Source organism: Chaetodon auriga, chromosome 1, assembly GCF_051107435.1.
Source record: "Chaetodon auriga isolate fChaAug3 chromosome 1, fChaAug3.hap1, whole genome shotgun sequence".
Classification (NCBI taxonomy): domain Eukaryota; kingdom Metazoa; phylum Chordata; class Actinopteri; order Chaetodontiformes; family Chaetodontidae; genus Chaetodon; species Chaetodon auriga.
The window spans coordinates 8,052,980-8,071,940 of NC_135074.1; the positions used below are offsets into that span (position 1 = coordinate 8,052,980).

The following is an 18,961-nucleotide window of genomic DNA, read 5'->3' on the forward strand; positions in this document are numbered from 1 at the left end:
CTTTCAAAAGATTTATTATGACATCTCAATGCTTGACATCTTGTATTATACGGCTATAGATGAGTTAGTGTCGGACAGAAGATGATGCAGTTGATAGACGCTGGCTTCAGGAAAATTGTGGCACTGCCATTGCTGTTGCAACAGCCGCACATCTTAAATGAAACATCCGTTATTTGCCTTGGATAATTGGATTCCTATCTGCCCGGTTCTTTGTGCTTCGGTAGAGCAACATGCCAAATACGCAGTTTCATTTAGTCTGCACTCGCCAAATGGACAATTTGTGCAGGAGGCCGAACATCAGAGAGCTGGGTGAAGAACAAAGTAATTTCTTTAACAAAGGCTGATGTGTCACCCCGTATGACAGCCTGTTATTCCCCAATTTTCCAGAAGTAAACATGGTGAAGAACTCAGTCACAGTCTTTTACCTGAACACATTGCCATTTGCAATTTCCTGTTGTCAGCTGAGAGGCAGTTTGGTCTCTCTTTACGTTTGTGGATTACTGCTGTTAGGCTTGAATCTGTGCACTTCGCACTGTGTGTGTGTGTGTGTGTGTGTGTGTGTGTGTGTGTGTGTGTTTGTGAGAGAGAGAGAGAGAAAGAGAAAGAGAGAGAGAGAGAGAGAGAGAGAGAGAGAGAGAGAGAGAGAGAGAGAGAGATAGCAAGCAGTAGTTTATGATGTGGTTGCTTCAGTCAGTTCAGTATTTGTCTTGTCTGTTAGTGAGGCAGAACGGACCAGCTTGATTATTAAATTTATGTTGTGTTCTGAGCTGACTTTTGGGCATTTGAGTCTTTAAAATTTGGTATTGTTTGTCTCTTTATCTAGTTAGGTGATTGGTGGAACTAATCAAGCTCATCAGCATTTAATGAAGATCATTCAAATGCCCCCTTTCACTTTTATTTTCTCTCCAGAAAATGGATTTGCTAACGCAAGACTGAAAACAGATTTATTAACCTTCTCGTCTCTTCCTCCTTTTCCCTTACTAAAGATAATTTCTACACAGAGGCAGGGACCCAAAATGTGTAAAAGATTGTAGAGAAAATCAGACCCCAGTTAGTGATCATCACAATGTAAACAATTACTGCCAAAATCAAAACCACAATCTTTCCAGAAAAGTGAAAAGCTTTTCTCCCTTTATAGATATCACACTACATACAATATACGTCTCTTTACATTGGAGCTAAAAATGTGATAGATACTGTCCCACAAATAAAAAAAGATAGTGAGTTTCATTGGATTTAGCCCCCACTACATTTTCACTTCAACATGGAGGCATTTGCATTGTAATCAGTGAAAGTCCCACCCCAGACAGTCCATGACAGGCCTCTTTTGTGGTCTTGTTAATGCAGATGGATGGTTGCTAAGTGACACTGAGGATGGTGATGTCAAAAAAGATTAATTATTATGCCTAAGCTCGGCCTCAGAAGGCCGACCTCATTGATGTCTGTGTCAGACAGGTCTGCTCAAAGCCCAGGCCATCAGACGCTTGAACTGGTTGCTCTTTTGTGAGGTGGACTGGAGCTCTTCATCACACGTTCATGCAAAAACAGGCTGAATCAAGCACATTAAAGACATTATTGTTCCTGCGTTCCATACATCTTATGACTGTAATTAACAGCTTCCCCAGTTACACTCTCTTTTCAATGAATATTCTTCTACGCTGTGCTTTAATACATGTATCATGCATTATTTTGAAATTGTGTGGCATACCTTGACTTGACAATGACAGTTCGCTGAATGCCTCCTCTAGACAGAGATTGCCTAGGTTAGTAACTGTAACAAGGTGCAGCAGGCCTGTCAAATTTTGGATTTCTCTGCATGTTGAAGCAGTGTGCATGGGGCTGTAGTAAGAGCAATTCTCTGAGTTAGGATGGTGATTCTTTTTTATCTTTTCCAAAACCTATTTCAAAGGCAAAAGTATAATGAATTGATTGCACAGTGTCTGTCTGCTCTAACATAAAATGAACATGTCCGCTTAACCTGCTTAATATAGTAATGACTGAGTGTTACTTCACAAACCAGCAGCATTTCATACTACATTTTTTTGTGGGGTCAGAGGTTATGCTAAAAAAAGCTTGGTCATGTGTATCATTTAGCATATCTACTGTGTGAGAGCTGATCCTGAGCTCTGTCGCATAACATTTGGCAAACACATTGTCAGTTCTCATCATCGTGGTCCTCTTAGGGTTCCTACACAAGATAAAAACCAAGGGGTGGTTCGACTGTAACTAGACCTCAACCTAATTCAGCACAAAAAGTGAACGCTGACCATACCTACCTCACTGCAGTCAGACCTGAGATAGTGGAAAGCTCTGTTGGTTTTACCATCGGGAGAGCGACGTCACGAATATCAGTGTACACTGATGCAGGTCTCTCCAGCTGGGGTGTATCCTTTGTCCCACGACATAAAATGTCTGGAGCTGTCCATGGCACTGAAAGCGTTAAAACACTCAACTGCTGACAAACAGAGTTGTCGTGGCAAGGACAGATAACATGACAGCAGCTGCGTACATCAACTGTCAGGGTGGCGCTGCCAACTGCGTGCTGCTGTGTCACATGCTGTGCACTTGTTGTCTTGTGGAAGTTCGTCCCACAAGAAGTGGTAAATGAGTCCTACATGTGTTCAGATGGTGTGGGACAAGTTTGGGGAGGTGAAGGTGGATGTGTTCGCCTCACAAGAGAACCAGAAAAGCGCTCTTTGGTTCTCTCTGTATGCAAGACACAACTTCCACTGAGAGTGGATGCCCTCACTCACTGTCCATGGCTCAGAGCCGTCCTTTACGTGCTTCCCCCAGTTTCCCATTTGTTGTGTCTTAGCATGCATTCAGAAGGAAAATCTAGTGGTCATTCTGGCGCTGATGCATTCTGGTGGCACCAACCATGGTTCCCAACCATGGTGCAGCTGGCGGGAACACTGTGGCAGCTCCCATGGCACAAAGATGCACCGTTACAGCTGGACAGCATGATCCTCCATTTCACAGTAATAGGCCTTCAGCGGGCTATGTGCGCTGTTCATCTCAGTGTCTAGCCTATCTATCAAAGGGGATGGGAACGCAGCAACACAGTCAATCCCTCATTTACACCTGAAGTCTTCATTTACACCGACAAACTCATTTCAGTCCAGAATTATTTCCGTCCAGAGGTTCTTTCCCCCACCTCAATGATACAAGGCTGAAGAAGTGTCTCACTGAGCCCAGTGTACGCTTTATCTCTACTTTAAATGCATAGCAAAAATCAGGTAGACACAGCAGCTGTTTGTTCATTACAGAGGTCACTGACGAGGCATGGCTCTGTCACAACAGCGTTTGTCTCACTGGCTGTGCGATGCCATCACAAAAAGCTTAAGTGTGGTGGGAGTGCAGCCTCTGCAGCGCGTCTTAGCGCATGCCACAAGTGCCTTGTCGTCATCGACAGCCCACCTTAGCTGGATGACAATGGTAGACATCTGCACAGCGGCATTTGGAGTGTTACACTACATAATCAACATCCTGCATTTCTGTGGTGGCACTACTGTGTGAGGGGAGTGAGATGGTGTTATTTATGGCTCGACTGGTTATTGTGTTATGCTTTGTGATTACAAGGTTGTGAACTACTGAATGTCCTCTGCTTGTGGAGCTTGGTGTCACAGTGAGCCCTGACTACATTAACTACAGCAAACCTTAACCCATAAAGTCAGCTCTTAGAGGGCAAAGCCTAATTGAAATAGAACTTTAGTTATGCCCTGTAACTCCAGATTCTATGAGTACAGGCATAGCCCTCCAAGACTTAGGCCCCCTGCTCTTCAGTTGTAAAAGACTGGTGTGAAGTCCCAGGCATTTATCCTCTTGCAGGATGATAGCTTCGCCCAGCTATCATGCGAGTTGTTAGGGTCACATGAGTCATGGTGTTGATGGCTCAATAGGTGTTGATGGGTGAGAATGGGCGGGTCGTTGGCCCACCTGCCCATAATGTGACTCACATGAGTCCTGGTGTGAATGGCTGTTAAGTTGCCTGATGAGAGACCTCAGGACTGTATTGTAAGTGGCTGATAAGTGGTGTTTTAGACAACCTCCTCAGTTCAGTGATGGTCTTTCCAGTTTGACATGGATGGCTTCTTTCAGTCCTTTTTCAAACGATTAGCCTTTGGAAGCACTTAGAAGTACCATGACCTGAATGAATGAGAATCTTCACAGACAGTGTGCAGTGATGTGACAGAAAATTGTCATGACAATACATATGCACAGTGATAAACCCAGTTGTGACAGCTCTTATGCACGGATAAGACTACACGATTTTTTTGTCTTTGACAATGGTCACCTTGTCAGATCTAACGATCACAGTGCCATAAACTCTTGCCATGTCTTGGTTGGGTGACTGGTAAGACTACATGAAATACCCCAACTAATCACAGCCTGTCTTATTCATGATCAGGCACAAGTTCAGATGTCATTGGGAAGGCGGTGAAGCAACTGCCAGTCAAACTGACAGAAGTGTTGTCTGTGATGCGGGCAATCTTGTATAGCCAAAAACAAAAAGAAAAGAAAAGAAAAGAAAAGAATTCATTATTTGTACATCTACTGTGTAGCATCCAGATAACAATTAGGACAGGTACAATGAGTTTCACGTTTCTATCTATTTCCATCTTTATTTATTCTACAAGGAGCAGGCTTGGCTATGTTGGCCGCATCAAACAGACTACTTTAACGTTAGATCTGGAATTAGTAATAAGCGTATTCCTGCAGTTAGGACCGGGGAAAATGTTCAGACAGCACAGCCAGCTGCTCACCAGCTGATGAAGAGCTTCAGCTATGACTTGCCAACATTTGTCTTTTTTGACTCAGTCTTGGTATTCCCTCCTGAAAATGTTGAATGGACAGGGGTACTATTGCCACAACTCAACGGACTTTTCCTCTCTTTCGTTGTCCTGCCTGACAGCAGCAGCCTCAGCATCCCCCCTCCTCCTCTGCGCCACATCTGCGCTATGAACAGAGCACCTGAGTGGTAAATGGAACATGTCGTGGAAGATGTCACACCAGGCATGTCAAGACAAAAAAATTCTTACATGATCGTCTTTGTGTTGGGGAGTCATTGGGTGTTGTGGGGCGTCTGGGATGCTGCATGACAGGTTGTTTAGCATGTCACACGACACGGGAATAGACGCCAATTGTCATTCACGATTGGCAACGGTGCTGGTAATTCAGTGTTCTTTTTATGCAGCAGTATTTATCAAATGCAATTCAACATATGGCACTGGCAGGTTTCTCCTAAGAATATTGGCAATAATATTTTTATGGGCATCTTTATCTTGACCCTTCTGTGCTGGTTTTGCTGTTTTTGCTTTTTTAATAATTGCTGGCTGTAACAACTTAATTTCCCCAGTGTAGGATCAATAAAGTCTTATCTTATCTTATCTTAATTGGTCAGCTATGATAAAATCGTCTCAAAATCATGCTAGATTCTTGTAGTCTGATTGAGGCATTACAGAGCTATACCCATACTCATCAAATGCGGAGTTACAATATGTAAGTAACTTTTTGTTTACATTGGTCTGAAATCAAAGACACATCGTTCTCTAAGAATCTGCAGTACGTGTCATGCGAGAATGGAAAGCTTGACAGTGTAGTCACAGTAAGTGAGGGGAGTGGTGCTTACTGAACAGTGAATTACACTAGATCTGTCACATTAACTGTATCAATTGACTGTTGATATTGACCTCATGCATGTCAGCAACAAGGACGGGCCCCAATATCATTTTGTATTTTAACTTCCTGCTAGAGCTGAAAGAAAATTAACCTTTTTACATTCTACATCAGTTTAACAAAGACTGACTATTATTTACATAGGGGTTGTCTGCCATGATCAGCTATGCTGCTGTTATAATATAGTCATTGTGACTGTTCTTAATGTGTTGGTGTTTGTGTTAAATTGCGTGTTTATTAAAGTATGATAACTCAGGTTGTTTAAGGTTGGCTGTTGAAAATATATCAATACACCATTTTTCATTCAAAACACAGTGGATACTCATCTGGTTAGTTAATGCACTATTACACACAACCGGGTTTTCCCAGACATGGGCTTTTATTGTGCAACAATCTGATTATTCATAAATATATCATTAATAAAATGTATATTATTAATTACATAGTTGAGTGAAAAGTTGTATTGTGATTCACATTTAATTGTTAGAACCCTGCAAATAATGTTCATGATGTAATAACCTGCATGGTCGTACTGACAGCTGGTTGAGCGAGTTAAAAGCTAGCAAACACAGAACGTAACTTTGTGCCAAATATAGTCATTTTTAATCCAATATCCGCTGCAGTGGTGTGGTGGTGCCAGGTCATGAACTCCTCAACTTTACTTGAATTTGCTGTAACCACTAATACTGATCGGAAGTTAAGAAATGAAACGGAAATGGAAGAAATAAAAAAAGTTAAGGTCAATGCAGTGCCTAATAATTCAAACAAAACCAAGGAAAGGTTTTACATGAACTATTTAGACAAGCTGTGTCAAACATACCACAGCAATAACATTGAGCCAAACAGACAAATAAACAAGCAAGCAAACCGGCTAATGTCAAAGCATCAATGCTGTCATTCTGAGGTGACCTCTGTAGGACCACTATATTCTATTGGAGCCCAAAATAAACCTAATAAATGAGACCATATTCTGAGAGAGTACTTTACTCTGATCAGCAGGATGTTGGTGCATAAAAGAGATGCAGAGTTATTCCATGTTGCAGCCAATATGTTCACTGTGTAGCCTGCTGATGTGTCCTTTTCTACTAAAATACCTCAGATGAGAGTAACAGCTGAATGGCATAATAACTTGTTCAAGGCTGTACAAAGCTCCAGTACGTGATTGACTCTCCAGTATTAAATCTGTGTAACATACACTCATGACACAAATATTTGAGCAACACTCTGAATTAATGTGCTTGCAAGTTGCAAACAGCAAATCAACACAATGCAATATTTACTTTTTAAACACCTAGCTGATGCTTTTCTAGTGAGTGATTTATGATATTGTTACAAGCTGATGTTCCAAGACCCACACCCACACAATAAACACAATCCAGACGGGCACGTAAAAGCAGGTAATTAGGAACATAACGCTGAAGATCCTACCTTGTCTGTGACCATCTCTGTGTCCCAGAAACTATAACTATAACCTGACATTTTAAAACCGAAAAGCAAGATCAAAATCAGTTATATGAGGAAATGAGGGGTATTTTTTATGTGATCGTAGCATGTAAGTCATATGTAGTCATGTACTGTAACCATGCTGCCAAGGCTCTGAGTTGAGGCCGGGGGTTGGGGTACTGTGTCTGAGTTGAGATCTGCTGTTGTAGCATGTTCAAACATTTTGGTTAATTTTGGCGTCACAGAGTCAGGAAAATGTGTTTGCTAACTTAATCCATAAATGCTTAATGTTTTATTATTATTTTCATTATGTCGTTTTGATTAATATAAATATAAATGATTTTCTCTATTCAAGCATTATGAAAATGTTTCTGTGGGATATCTTTAAAAACACCATTCATCAAGTGAACATATTACCGTGCTTGTCTCCATGGCACCAGTGACTCAGCAAACAAATCCCATCTCGCCAATTGTGTTGACTGGAGAAACTAATGAAACAGCCTTGAACCTCTTTAGTACCGTGAAGGGACATTAAAGGAACAATCAGTATGTTTTTGCACAGTTCATACTCAGAGTCAGGACATCTACAGTACCATCAATGACTGATGAGATGTCAAGACTTGTAGACAAGCAGTCTTGTATATATTTTATTTCCTGCATGTCCCACCTCTGCTCCCTCGGCTACAAATGTGCGCCACCAAACTGCTTTTGGACTTGCAAAGCTCAGATTTATTTGCACATGTGTGGAAGAACATACAGCTACCAGAAAACAAATATACTGTTTGCTGTTTGCAATTGAGTATATGTGGAGTAGGATTAGCAAATGATCACATTCTGTTTAATTTATGTTTTACACAGCGACACAGCACCCAACTTTTTGAGAAACAGCGTTGTATAACTGAAGTTTTAGTGATTGTGGATTGAGTGGATATTTTGTTGTGTGATATTTACTTGAGTTTATAGAGCTGCATATTCACTTCAGAGATCCAATAAAGAAAATTCTATATAGACAGAAGATAATGTCTGTAATGCAAAATACAATTTTATTACGACTACAATATTACAGGCAGTGCAAGATGTGCAACTGAGCTATTGAGAGTTGGACTGGATACAGTGGCTGTGGTCGTACTGTAACGCTGCCCCTTGGCCAGGTGACGGATTCAGACAAGCACAACCATCTAATTTTGGTCAAATTAAAGTGGCTGTATGATCTCCTTTATGTGACTGTTTGTCATTTTTGATTAATCCTAGCCGTTGTGCTTTCTTTCCCTCTCTTTCCCACCCTCTGCTTCTCCGTTAAGTACAGCTCTACTCAAAGAAAAGAAACCCATGTAACTAAATCACAGTGTTGTTCACTGGGATGATTAAATAGACATTAACAGATGGCTTTTAAAGAAATAACTAAATACTGCTGCTGACTTCAATGATACATTCAGTTAAATGATTGTTAAAAATGGTAATCTGTTCGCTGAACACAAATTAGTTAAGCACCCAGTTCCTGATCTCTTTGTTGCAAGCATAACAGAAAGGTAAAACAACCACACCCACTATTATTTCCCATTAATCAGTGACACAATAATACCTTTCAGAGTGTTTCTGCAGAGATTTGGTGGCCTCAGCTCCATTGTCGTTGCCGATTCTTTCCTTTTTCAGGATTTGTAGCTTCCGATTGGTGATAGGAGCTTGCTGAATGTGTTGAATTGATGGCGGAGATACAATGGACCCTTGTGAAATGTATTTAGATAATAGTAACAGTATGAACCTTTAATCTCCTTCAGGATGGTCTTTGAGAGCACACACTGTACATCTTGCATCCTGCATTGCCACCATGCCAATGATCACGGTAAATGGACGTCATCTTTTGCTGTGGAGATTTCTTTGTCATGAATCCACTGTGTTGTCTCAGCATGGCGATGGGACTGCACTGGGTTAACCTCATTATTACTAAATCATTATTATTTATTGCTCATTGTAGCCTGTTCCATTTAGGTCTCTCCCACACTAGCACATTTAAAAGTCTTTGAGCAGTGGTGATATGACCTTGCTTTGCTTGGTCAGGCAGGCAGAGGATGCCTGTCATTGAAAAAGAGTCATAGTGCCCCAGCAGTTTAAAATGCATCACTTTCGCTGAGGCTTTGGGAGAGGTCATGCATCCACAAATATTTTTTTCTGTGATAACTGTATGAGTACTTGACCAATGACCCCTCACATAACCTGACTCACTTTGCCAGGACTCATGGCCTGCTTGTTCCTCGGACCTTAATGGAAATATATTGACCTGAATATACAACAATGTCGATTACAAGACAACCGTTTTCCAACACCTGTTTTTGGAAAAATATTTGTTGAGTACATGAAACAAAATGAGAGTAGCATTGGAAATATGCTGAAATACTGTTAGGATAAGATGGTTTTCATCATCAAAGCGTTTTCTCCCCCAAAATGTAGACATTTAATACTTCCAGTAAATCATGTTGCATGTCCATAAGTCACGTACTCTCCTGTCAGGCTCTTGAAATGATCAGGAGGGTTTTATCTTGCACTTTGCATTTTTCACACTGTCTTCTTCTCCTTTTCAACTCCTCATCATGACATTATGTGGCAGCTGTAATTCTTTGCTGATTGACAGATGAGTTTGTTTGGTGTGTTTCTACAATAAAAATGCTGGGGTTCTATTTTGACTTGTTTTCTATGGCAGCAAAACATGTTACACAAGCCATCAGATACCCCTGTAGTTTAAAGTGGGCTAACTAAACACCTCTAAGGGTGATTAACTCCAAAAGAAAAACTATAAATGGACTGAGCCTAGCAACATTAAGCTAGGAGTAACCACACTAGTGTTACATTAGTACGATTTCCCCTCAGAATGATTACCTGCTGTTGTGAATTGGTAATTGTCTAGTTCCTGAATGTCATAAAAACCCACAGAAAAAAAATGTGCATATTCAGTCCAAAATGGTAGTATAATATTTTGAGAAATACACTTATTGCTGTCTTGAACAGATTCAGATGAAAAGATGGATACCACTCATTACAAAGTAGCTTCTCTCTGTCCAAACATTAAAAAAAGACACCTATTACCACCTTCAAAGCTCATTACTGAACATGATGTGTCTCAGTTGTTTAATCAGTGAACAAGCTGTGGTTTTACTCGCTGTGAGAATTGCTGGTAGGTGTATTTTTGCCCTTTGGACAAAACCAGGCTAGCTGTTTCTCCTCTTAACAGTCTTTGGATTGAGCTAAGCTAACTGGCTCCTTCATATTCAGCATACATGAAAGTGGTATCACTGTTCTCATCTCACTAAACAAATGAGCATACTTTCATGTATATAGCGAATTTATCACTTTAAGACTTGCAAATTCCATGTAATATGAGGCAGAGTGACATATACCTCTGATAAACACTAAAAGACAATAGCGGGCTGCTAGATAGCGGGAGACCTTTCAGTGTCATTTCAGCAATCACTTCCTGTTCTGCTGCTCGCTTTGATGGCTCCATGGCCTGGATATGAATACTCAGTGTTGTTGCTACTGCTACTATGACATTCATCTCACACACATTTATCTTGCACACAAGGCATCAGGTGGAAATGAAGTCAACAAAGGCGCCATTACAAGGTCTTAGGCTTTCAACTTATTTCTGCCACTGCTGGGTCCAGTTTTCTATTTGATGCTGCTGGCCGGCTGGGCTTTGTGCGCCGTGCTTGTCCCCGCCTGTGTCAGATTAAAGGTCAGCGTCTGGATGGTGAGGCAACTCTTCTCTTTATTCCAGTGCAGCTGAGGGAGAGGCCCAATAAATCTGGAGGGAACAATGTCACCAGGGAGTCGGAAAGGTCACTCCCTACAGGGAGAGGGAAGTGGAGAGACTCTCGCTCATTAAATCTTCCCGGCTACGTGTTTTGTTTTTTTTTTCTTTTTATCCCTAAATGTCACTTTCCTACCCGGGTCAGCTGGCCAGCTCGCCTGAAACCACCTTTAATTAGAAGTCTGATTATTCTCTGTTTACCTTGTCGAGGCTTTTAAACTCTCTGCTTTCTCTTCGGCATTCCTTTAAAATAGACTTCCCTTTCTTCCTTCTCCTCTGTGTCTTTTTGAAAGAGTTACTTCTTCAGGTTTTCAGGTAGCCTGTTCACTTCAGGCAGCGGCTGACTCGGAGATAAAACGGTTATCCAGATGACACCTGCAGACTATGTAGTGTTCTGCCTGGCGCCTCCACAGGCACATAAAAATAGAGCGCTGATCTTCAAGGTGTAAATGAATGCTTTAACCTGATATACTGTCTGTGTCAAGTATCTTACATTCACAGTCAGGGCAGTTAGAGGATGCTCTAACCTAGAGGAAGCAGGAAGGGTTCACCGTAATGCTGGAGGTCATCTCTACCAAATATAGTGCTTTTTTGACTCATTGGCAGTTAAAGGGATTGAATCTGAGACCTTTCTTCTCTAAGATGAGTTCTGCAGTGATGGTGCTACACTCACTGGGGTAGAAAGATGAATTGTTAAGTGCGTAATTAATGCTTCCTTTTTACCTGGACTCAAAGGCGAGAGGAGATAGTTTACCTCAATCAAATCCATCTAAACAGAATTGCTCATGACACCGTCACCTTTCACTGTGGTATGAACAAGTTGAGGTGGCAATAGTCACGTCGTCAGAAAAGTGGATTCTGCATTTGAAACCCTGACAAGCTAGTGAAGTTCGGGAGGAAGTGGTGAGACAGACTTAAACTATGCAAATGCTTCATTAGAGATGTTCAGTTGTTCAGCGGAGCTCTTTCTGATGAGTGTATGTAACAGTATGAAAATGAAGCAGGGTGCTGTTAAGAGGCAGTTTCTCTCTTCTGGGGAAAAAAAAAAAACAAAAAACGATTGGGCCAGCTTTAGAGCCTTTATTAACAAGTAATGTACCTGCTATTCAGGAGCTGTTTCAGGCTGTCACTGGGTGTTATTTCAGTTTATTTTCATTTACAATGTATGTGTGATGTGACTTGATGTGAACAAAGCCGTGTTATGCCAGCTTATGATAAGACATCTTTTGAAGTGCAGCTTTTAAAGCAAGCCAAACACGTGTCTGGTTGTAGCAGTTTAAACTAGTGCCCCCCCTTTTTTTCCCTTTAATACATATAACATATTTCTCTTTGAAGAAGGTAACTGCAGTTCCTGAAATCAAAATCTGTCCGTATAATTCATTAATAAACAAAGTACATGTTAGAGAATAGAAAAAGATTAAAAGAATGTCATTAAAATACATCCACTGTGATTACTACTCCACTATCAGATATCTACTACTACTCTCCTAGAGGACAATATTTCCATCTGTTTCTGGATTTCTGAAATTATGGCAATACAGAATGCATTAAAATAACTATTCAGCTGTGTTTACAGAGCTGTAAAAGTGTATTCAGTAACGTGGGCTATCGTAAAGGTTTTGTTTACGTAGGCGTCACCGCATGACTTTGAATTCTTTAAGAAATGCATAACGGCTGTTTATTTCTCCCCATCCTGTCCTTTCTCAGTTTAGCTTTGCTCTGGAGGTGGACTTCCTCCTACATTCAGGCTGTACCCTTTGGAGATTGACGCTGCTCATTCCCGTGAGCCTTCATTTAAAATAATGCATATGCACTGTTAAGCTGGGTGCATACCTTATATTCTGACACTGGAGGCTCATCGTTGCTGCAGAATCTATCCTTGAATCAACAGCAGTTCAGCTGTGATGACACTCTAGCGGTTCCTGCCCACTGTGCTCTGTGTGGTTGTGTTCCTGCTTTCTGAGGTTGTTAAATTGGAAGTTGGCGTTGCTCTGCGGGTAAAAGGTTGCGTGGATCTGATTCCCTCCCACAGGCCTCCCACTGCTCTGCCAGGGCTGAAGCCATGTGACTTTGGAAGATAGCTGATGGGGAGGTGAAGGGTACTTCAGGATCTCCCTCTGACATTAGATTTTGTAGTAGACCACCCCCGCCATTTTGAAAAACCTCACCACCCACAATGCACCGCATGAAATCACTCTTTAGTGTGGGAAACGGACCATGGGACTTGTTGCTGTGCCAGCTGCTTCGTTGCTACAGTAGATGAATCACACCGATGTTTGATAATGCAGACTGCTTGGGTCTCCAGTTGGTATTCTGGATTGATGATATTTTCCAGCAAGGAAAAAATTGAATTTTTCTTGAAAACAAACAAACAAAAAACCCTGCAACTCAACAACAGAGAAGAACACATTAGATGCGCCAGTTAAACAGGGCATATTGCAAGGCTTATTTCCCAGACATGGAGGTTTGAGAGAGCAAACAAGCAATTCAAATTGAATTAGCACATTCATAAATTTATACTGAGTTCAAATTTACATTCCATCCTCATGCTCGGATGCTTGGATGTGCGTGTGGCTAATCTCACTGTAAACACAAACACTGAGGCTTGCCACCCTCTGATAGCGGTGTCATGGAGCATGGTATCTGCTAGCTGCGTGGCTGCAGGGAGAGATGCTCTGCTGCTCTCCAGCTGACTATCTGCCATGACTTGACCAGTGGGACACTCGCTGGTTGTGAATAGAGTGCTTCGGTCCGTGCTGTAGGTCTATACTGGTTGTGTTCATCTATAGAATAAGCTCTGTGGCCAGGCAGAGATTGTACAGACCCTAGATAGGCTGATGTTGAGGGAGGACAGCTAATAATAATAATAATATGCATAAGTGTACTAGTATTTTGTCAAACAGGGAGGCTTGTCAGACAAGCCAAAGGGCCCGTCTACTGGCTGACTCACAAGATGTGCTGCGATCCATAAAGCTCAAATTCTCCTTTTGCGTCTGCATAGCCATGAGGGTTATGTTCCTGTCCTGTCTCCTGTCTGCCCTGTTGTCCATGCCATCCAAATCCATGTTGGAAAATATCAGGGCCAATAAGGATAAGTATGGCAATATTCCATATCTTGCTCATTGTCAACAAACCCCTTAAAAAAAACGAAACCAATAATGACTTTAGCTACAAATGACATCTTATGACATGCAACGCCTCCAAAACAAATTATCCACACCGTTGCATTGGGTGACATGTTCCTTTATTCCACTCCATTTAATTTTGAGTCGCTCCTACATTCACCATCCTACTGCTTCAAATACTACAGTAAAAAGAAAGTGGATTAATCCGCAGCTAAAAATAGTCCCCAACAAATGCACTATTTACTCCTGCATGCTCCTGCATCCTGTATTATTTTGTAGCTTTCTTTCAGCTGAGATCTGGGAACAGCATTAACACAACATTTGCTAAAACATATTCAGATGAAAACATTGTTAGCCCACCAACAGTAAAACAATATACATTATGCCGAACCATAATGTCACTAAAAATCTGTTATTGCATTGAGAAACTGGGCCTGCCCACATCTTAATAGATAACTTAATCGGTAATGACTTCACTGTTCATCCTCATCATCTGTTCCAAATAAGTTTGGCTAACCTGGGGGTTTAATTGAACCCAGTATGACCACATTTTTCAAGCACTGTCTGGCTACTGTTAAGCTCTTCCAGATCTCAGCAGCTACTTTAGAGAGTAATGTTACCAAAACCACTTGAAATGATTTCAAATCCTTGAAAAATGTTTTTCTGCGACTGTCATCCTCCTAGGGGTCCAAAATCACTCAGTACATCTTTAAGACTAAATTACTCAGTGAACGTAAGGTGCAAATGTGTTTTTGCAAATGTATTTTTGAGAGTATGTGTGTGCATGTGTGTGTGTTGCTCAGCGTTTCTTGAGGATCTCCATTAAGCTCCTTGCTTAACTCAGTCAACGTACCAACAAAATGATGTGGGAGCAACGCATTCCTCGGAAATGCAGCAGCTGGCTCAAGCCAAGCCTGAAAACTGAGTGAAAAAGAAAGAAACTGAGTAATCAAGACAGACAGAAAGAGAGATTTGGAAATAGCAACTGTGAGACATAGGCCACAGGTAGATAATGACAGGAGAGAGAGCAAGAAAAACAGAGAAATTAGGCATGAAAGCACTACTAAGGGAGAAGGAGGCCTTTACCTCAAGGCCCATTCAGAGAGACATAGAGTGGCCAGGCTGTGTGGGCGATCTTTGCATCCGTAATCACAGCACTCTGGCTGAGCCTAATGCTTTATGACGGCTGTGCTGGTCCTGAGACGGCAGTGGGTGGTTGTGGGTCGCAGTGAGCCACAGGAATAATGGCTTCAGTTAATCTGCAGTACAGGACATTTAGTCGCAAGGGACTCCATGTCAACTGCCGTGACTGGATCGATCGCGTCTGTAACACTGAGCTTTCTCCTACCTCCTCAAGTTCAAGCCTCCCGCCGACAGTTCACTGCATCCTCACCTCGCTGCCTTCACTTTCCTGACGTCGTTTTTGATCTCTTGAGTGTTGAACATCCAAAGGGGGAAAAATGATCGAGACAAGACATTTTCTTTACCTGAGCTTACACAGCAGCTAAAAATAGTTGTTTCGTGAAGGACTGGTTTTAGACAGCGTGCAGGAGCTTGTCTGCTTCGCTCCCTTCTCTTAGCCAAGACGCTGGAGTGCTTTCAAGTTGCAGCGTAGGGGTCGAACATGCAGTGTCATCGTGCTCCACTCTCATAGTGTTAACTAACTGTGTGTCTGCCAGTGCCTGAGATGAAAAGCTGGAGCAGCAGCAGCAGCAAAAGCAGCTCTTCTCTGAGGCAGCCAAATCCCGCAGGCCACATGAGGGTCTCTGATTCCTGAGGCAGCACTTTGCCCCAGCCTCCCTCCTCTCCGCTCAATTCCACCCCCTTCCATCCTCCCACATCACTCGCCACTCACTCCACAACCTGTGCACTGACAGACAGTTGTCTGGCTGAGGCCTGACATTCAGTGTACACAGCGCCAAGCCCTTCGACACAAGCGCTGTCAATCAAATGACACTGGCGAGGAACCCTCAGATGTGTTTGGACAAGAGGATGAGGATTTCAGCCGCGCAGATTGCTATTTACTGTGCCACAGAGGGGTGAGGATCAGGCCTTTTCTCCCCAGCCCTGTGGCTCCGCCGCCTGGCCTCTGGATGGAGCCCCTTGGCCTATCATACACGGATGCTCTGTGGTGCTGTGAGACTGTGGTAGTGGGCTGATTTCCCTGTGACAGAGACAGATAGAGGAGACCGACTTTGATAATGCGAAAAAGGAAATAAGGTTTTTTTTCCCTTCTGTGTATCCAGGGAGGATGATAAGATGGCTGTTTGGAGTTACAGCCTGTTTCCATCCCCACACTTCTCAGTTCTCAGACTTCTCAAGATTCACAGAACCACAGATGTCATCATTTAATAACATATTGGGGGGAAAAAATCATTTTGTTTCCAAATATAATGATGAATAATTACAATTGATTACCACAGTTTTGGCCATAATCATCTTGTTTGTACTGTGCTGAAGAAGTATTAGTTTAAAGTCAAAATCGTGATTCGGAAGAGTGTAATTTTCAAAAGAGTGGCGATTTTAATTATAACCTACATAATCAACGATGTCTTAACAAGCTGTTGCACTTGACAGCAACTGTTAATTTAATTGGCTACATTGACAACTGTCTCCAGCAAATGTATTCAGTTGTGGTTAATCAACTTTAATTCTGAGAGTTGGCAATAAAATGAAACTGTTGACGTTGTCTTGTTAATGCTCTCTGCTGGTCAGTGTCTGATCTATTTACACTCGGCCAAAAATGTTTTACTGAAGAGGAAACGTTAATCAGAATCATTTTGATTTTTGAGCTGTTTTTTTTTTCCATTAAAAAAATACCAACTGAGGGTTGGGGTCTGCATTAATCATCTGCATGATTGCCTCATGTCGATTCCAGTTAGGTACAGAAGTAACAGATAGCTCTGCAGTTGTTGCATGTAAAAAACAACAGATGTTGAGGGAAGAATGTCACCTTAAACTTGAAAGCACATCATGTCATCATTTAATGCTTATCGCTGTCAAAGTCCTGTGTGTGAACGTTAACATTAGCTTCAGCAGCGACAGCACACAGACCTGCTGCCAGTTTGTCATTGTTATTATCATGAATGGGAGACTATGCAGCTGTTCTCCCAACATCGCTTTATAATGTCATGTTTATGTTTGAATGGTATTAAATGATTCCAAGTATAAAACTACTGCAGTTTCTTCATACATATGGGCTTAATTAGTAGGTTAGTTTATAGAAAACAAGGTATGTTCATATTAGGGCTGTCAAAATTGACCAAAAATGTGAATATTGAAACTAAAATTTGAATATTCTTTCTAAAAAAAAAAAAAAAAAAAAAAAAAGCACATGGGTTTGAACCATTTTCACAATCAAATGCAGAATATTTATTAACGGCCCTAGCAAACATAGACGTTCACTTTTCTCTTACTGTCTGATGGTCTTCATTAATAGATCAACATTGTGATTAGTCTTGGGATGAACTTATCTTCTTTGATACAGTGTAGACTACAAATCATACAGCCTGTCATTACATTCATTGAAAAATGAATACAATTACAATTGCAAATGCAATGTTGATGAAGAAAATTGCAACTTAATATTTTCCTTGCATCATTCAACTCAGTGTGTATTATGGAATACTGCAGTGTCATGTGTAATTTCAAAGTATGCTTTTGCACACTGGCATGATTGTTTAATCCTGATTAGTAGCTTCTGTGTATGTTGTTACTGTGAGAAAATAATATGATGTGATCAAAGGAAGTGTGCTCTTTGAAGCTAGCAGGTTATGGATTATTTAGCCTCCTCATTAAATGGTTTTATTGATCTATTGATCTTCAAAATAGCCTGTACATTTCACAGAAAAACACTGCATTTCAGCCTCAGATTGCAGCCACAGAGATGAGACAGCTCGAGCAAGTGATAATTTTCAGAGGTGCTAACTCCCTGCCTCTATCCAAATGTCTAAAAGACTCTGAAGTGATGTTAGCAATCACAGCTTAAGACTCACTGAACCCTTTGATAATCAGTCGAGCCTTCTCTCATAAATGTCACCATGAGTGTACTGTGCTGCACACACTAACATTCTGCTATCATTATCCCTGTCCACATCAGAGCTTTTTAATTTCCTTTCCCTGTGCTTTCTGCTTTTTAATCCTTTTTTAGTGGAGTGTGTCTTTCCTATTCAGAAAATTCAATCTAGACACATTTCACAATTTTATACAAAGAAAAGATTCAAATTTGTGGTAATACAATACATTGAAAGCGGATTCGATTCTACGTGATTCTCCCACAATTAGTATTTGACATTTTAACATTTTTAATAAATTATGAAAATGTTTGTAAAATAAATTCAATTTAAAAAGTGAATCAAGCTCATCCAGGAAGTCCAACACAGTGAATTCAGTCAATTTTCAAACTCCCAATCATAAATCAACAATACAATACAAAACAGAAGAGACAAAAAGATACCATTTAACTATGTAGCCCTCTTACCCACAGCACAAGCACAAAAATTGTGAAAAGAAGTGACCAAATCAACAAAATCAGACATGCGAAACGCTCCACTTCTGAGAGGCCATGCCAAGACTGGAACAAAAGAATGTGACGTGACCATTCTGATGAGAGTTCGATGTCATTTGGTTTTCACTGCATCTAAATTGTTGTCCAGTTTTGAGTATATTTCTTGTTTGGCAACTACAAACACACTGACTCTGAAGTGTGAGAACCAGTCCATTCACAAACTGCTCAGTTTTTTGCTCAGTTCTTGAAATTCGACCAAGTTTTCCAGGTGCAGATTTAATGCGAACCATTGGGCTCTGGCTGTAATTAAATCTGTTCGGCTAATGATCCAATTCAATCTGAAGAAGTTAAAGAATGCTATGGCACTTTAATTAAGTCATGTCAGCGGAGAGTAAAGCATTGGCA

General features: G+C 41.2%; 1 protein-coding gene across 4 annotated transcripts in view; it reads left to right on the plus strand.

Annotated features, from left to right (window-relative positions):
* ntrk3b (neurotrophic tyrosine kinase, receptor, type 3b) overlaps positions 1–18,961 on the plus strand; it is a 182,023-nt gene that overhangs the window by 33,982 nt on the left and 129,080 nt on the right. The gene's annotated exons all lie outside the window — the stretch shown is intronic.